At 59.5% G+C, this 4,293-nt stretch overlaps 1 protein-coding gene across 1 annotated transcript in view; it reads left to right on the top strand.

Annotated features, from left to right (window-relative positions):
• Positions 1-2,299: 2,299 nt before the first annotated feature.
• Positions 2,300-4,293, top strand: part of ZNF469 (zinc finger protein 469) — a 14,046-nt gene continuing 12,052 nt past the window's right edge. Inside the window, 1 exon segment of the mRNA XM_010844002.1 lies at positions 2,300-3,017. The gene's annotated coding sequence lies outside the window, so the exon portion shown is untranslated.

Below are 4,293 nucleotides of genomic sequence, written 5' to 3'. Positions count from 1 at the left end.
CCTGTCCAGTCACCCAGTGCCCGGCCAGCAGAGGCCACACACAGGCACCGCCAGGCCAAGGCCAGGATGGAGCAAGTGTGCAGCCTACCCTCACAACTCGTCCAATGCTGACCGCTTCCCAAGGGCACTGGGGGCCAGGGACCCAGCCAGGACAGGACAAGGGGACGAAAGGGCAGATGCCTCTACCCCACCTCACCGTGGGCCTTGCCCCTCGCAGGTAGAAACCAGAAGAGGCCAGGTTCCTGCCTGTTTAGAAGGTGCAGCCCCACCCCGACAAGAGAAACATCCTAACAGGGGAGTTAAACACGCCCACCTCTGGGCAGGTCGGCAGCAGGGAGACTGAGGAGACCACAGGGCCACAGCCAAGTCTACTGCCGGCCAGAGGTCCCGAGTCACAGAAGATGGGAGCCCGGGCGGCCTGAGAGGTCAGCAGCCCCAGCCCCTCGAAACTCAGGCCGGAGGGCCCAGGGAGCTGGGCCAGGGAGGGGAGCCGGGGCACAGACCCAGCAGGGCCATCTGTGCTGAGCTGTCCAGACACCCGGTGTTGGGGGACAGCCCCCCAGTGAGGGCTCCCAAGATCATTCCTGCTTCACCGGTGGACACACACATAACTGAAAGGGCAATTCTTGGAAGAGGGAGGCTGGAGAGGAGCCTGGAGGAGCAGTGACTTCATTCAGAGCCAGCGTCTGCGGGCTTAGTGTGTGCGGTTCTGTCCAGCCTCCAGGCCTCAAGCCTTTGAGGCCAGAGCTGTGATCACCCCATTTTATAGCCAGAAGTGCTAGAGCCAGGATTCAAGTCCAGACCCTGCTGACCCCCCTGCCAATGGTCTCCCTTTAGAAGTGAGTAGGAATTGGGAGGGTGGGAGAGGAGGCGGGGGCATCTGGGCAGGGGCACTGCTTAGACAAAGGCCTGAGAGGGTCTGGGGGAGTGGGCAGGAGTGGACAGGAGGGCCCAGATCAAGGACGAGAGGCCAGAGCTAAAACGGGGCAGGTTGAAAGGAGAGGGAGTACTGGAGGGCAGGGGCCCAGGCTTGCAGCGGGACACCCCTCACCAGGAGCTGCCACCCACACCCAGCTGGAGCCAGCCAGCACCACTGTGGGCTTGAGTTACCCAGAGGCTGGGGCCAGGTGGTGTTTCTGAGTGAAAAGGAGATGCCTGCACTCCTGGAGTTCCCGGGGGCAGGCCAGGGTCTGGGGGATTGGATCTCCCCACTTCAAAGGGGCCCCAGGCCTGCTGAAACCCACACCGGCCAGAACCAGGGGGCTTTGCCAAGAGCCTGGGCAGGGATGGGAACCCAAGACCGGGCATGCGCTGCCCCCTGCCTGCCCCACTGTCTGAGCACCCAGGACGGGCCGTCAAATCCTTGAAGGGGCAGCCAGTCTGGGGTGCCCTGAGTGCTGAAGGCAGAATATGGGGCCCATTAGCTCTGCCCACAGGCCCGCACGTGGAGGCAGGGCCACCTCAGGAAGAGAGGGGCCCTGAAGTGGGGCCGAAGTGCAGAGATACTCGGTCCTGCACAGGGCAAGCATAGTCCCCGGAGGCCTGCCTCGCACCGCCCCACGTTCACTGCATGCTGTGTGACTTGGACAAGTCACATGACCTCTCTGAGCCTCAGTTTCCTCATCTGTGGTTCCTGTTGATGTTTCACAGCAGAGTCAGTCACTCACCACTGTGTGACAGATGCCTGACCTAGTGTCTGATCTCTGAATGAATGGAGTGAGTGACGGAATGAAGGAGTGAGTGAATGAATGAGTGAGTGACTGAATGAATCAGTGAGTGAGTGAGTGAGTGAATGGGAAGCTGCAGGGAAGATCTCTGCCTCCTGTAGGCCCTCCCCAGGACTTGGCCTGCCCCACTCCAGGCAAGGGCACGCTTTCCGCCCTGTGATGCCAGAAATCTCCACATCTCGGGGGGGATGCGAGTCAGCACAACCACCAAGAGTTGTCCTAGTAGTTCCCTAATGCTGAGTGACAGACAGCAGCTTGAAATCTAAGGGTTTCTGTGGGTCTGGAATTTGGGCAGGTATTCTTTTCATCAGCCGCCAGTCGCCACGTCCAGCCCCTGTTGAAGGGGAGGGACTTGGGCTCCACCTTTTGGAGGGAGAAGGATCAAAGCATTGTGGTTTCAACATTTGGCCAAATGTTGAAACCACAGCAGTGGTTACCTGACAGTGTCTTTAGATCACAAGTGCGTTTGCCCTTGACCGTGCTGTTTCTTCTTTGGGTTTGTTCTGCTGGTCTCCTTTCACATGTTCATTGCTTTACTACTTACAAAGGCCCAGAGAGGGCAACCCAGCATCCGTCCACCCAGAAGGGTCTGGGTGTAGGCTTAGCTGTTCCGCAGAATGTTCTATAGCCGTGTGTTGGTGGAAAGGTGGATAGACAGATATCAGCCAGGAGTTGCTCTATGGGGTGCTGTGGAGGTACCACCAAGGTTCACTGTTAAATGCAAAAAGGGAGGCACAGTGTGTGCAGTGGACTATCTCTTGTTGAAGAAAGCGGGGAGATGGAAATATTTATTTACATTTGCTGGTATTTGCATCAAGAAACTCTGGAAAGAAACACAAGAAGCTGCTTCCTGTGCTGACCCAGCAAGGCAGGGAAAGAGCGTCCGTGGGCTGGGGGTAGAGATGGGGGCATTGTGGAGACCTCTCACTTCAGACTCTCGAACCACAGGAACCTGTGATCTATGCACATGAAATACCACGACAAGAAATGTAAAATCACTCTTAACCCAGTGCAAAGGCCACCAGCTGACCCCGGCCCTGCAGCCTAGCCCCGCCCCTGCCCCACCAGGGCTGGGGGTCCCCCGAGCTCACCCAGCTCCCCATGGCCCTGCCCTCAGTGGCTTTCCAGAGGCTCTGCAGGCTCCATGCTCCCTGGCCAGCTTCCCCTGGGGCTCTCAGTCCCCAGCCAAGCACCAGAGCGATGCTGACATGCTCCCCATTTTCTTTGCAGCCAAGAAATCCCCACCAACAAGGAATCTGTGCAGCAACCCAGCTGAAGGCCGACTTCCAGGTATGTAGAGGGGATGGCCAGCGTGGACACCGGAGCTGCCCGGCCCCCACCTGCCCCACTGCCCCGTCTCCTTCATCTTGCTCGCTTACTCGGGCAGTGCATCTCACCCATAACTCAGGGGTGATGATAACGCTCTGACCTCTTGAGCCACTGAGAGGATGAGAGGAGTGATGGGAAGCACTCCATGCCCTGGCCCACAGCAGGGCCCACGGGACCTCAGGGCTCTGTTCTGCCATCATTATCTGTTCAGCACACAGCACCCAGAAGCCCTGCCCCCAAGGGCTCTCAGCCCTTGGAGCCCTTGGAAGGGGAGCTGAGGACTCACCTGGGGCAATGCAGCCCAGAGCAGGGGGGAGGCCTCCACCTTGGAGGGAGGACCTCCCCAGTAGGCAGGACTGGCCTGGCTAGGAAAGGGGCATGTGGGCAACATGATGCCCTCTGCTGTCCAGCACCTGGACCATACCCCCTGAGTCGAGGAGTCCCTGCCCTGACCTCAGAGCTGGCGGCTGACCTCCCTGGACTGCCCCAAGAAAGCCAAGGAAATAAGTGAGGCAACCAGCCAGCCCCAGGCTTCCTCTGAGAATGAGACACCCAGAGCCACTGGGGTGGGAGTGGGGTCATGGGGTCACAGAGACAAGAAGGGGGCCTGGGGCTCCCCTCACACAGCATCTCCCTGCACTCCAGAAGCTCAGTGTTCGGGGTGGGGCTTTTCTCCAGAGGCCTGTGGATTAAACTCATAATTTCCAAGTGTCTCTTGGTACCTCACGCTGAGCTTCGCGTGAGGGTCATGAGCACACGGCAGACATGTTTGCCCCAAACAGCAGGTCAACTCAGGGCCCAGGAAAAGGAGCCATCACCTTCCGGAGGCTGGGTGTCCGCTGCAGGGGCTGCAGGTGGGAGCCTCGGCCAGACGTGCCCTCTGTCCTTCCTGGCTGTCTGCCCTGCCATCCGGTGCCCATTACCCCCACCATGGGGCCTCTGCAGGTCTGGGAGCCATGTGCCACATGGGGCCTTCATGCTCAGGGCCCGGCTGGCGCCCATCAGGGCTGCTCGGGGGTGGCCAGGGTCTTCCCACACCTCCAGCCCCCAGCAGCATTCGCTCTCTTTTCCTTCTTCCTCCCCACCTCCAGCCCACCGCCACCCACTAAGCCCTCTCCTCAGTCTAGCAGGAGCTCATTTTCCCTCATCTCTTTAGGGACCATCAGAGCCAAGCTGCCATCCCTAAAAGGGAAGGCTGTGTGCCCACCACTTCTGCTCTAGCCTGCCACACCACTAC

The sequence above is a fragment of the Bison bison genome, unplaced genomic scaffold (genome assembly GCF_000754665.1).
Source record: "Bison bison bison isolate TAMUID 2011002044 unplaced genomic scaffold, Bison_UMD1.0 scf7180017864192, whole genome shotgun sequence".
Taxonomy (NCBI): Eukaryota; Metazoa; Chordata; class Mammalia; order Artiodactyla; family Bovidae; genus Bison; species Bison bison.
Note: the sequence above shows the minus strand (reverse complement) of the source record. Positions and strands in the feature narration are given on the sequence as shown.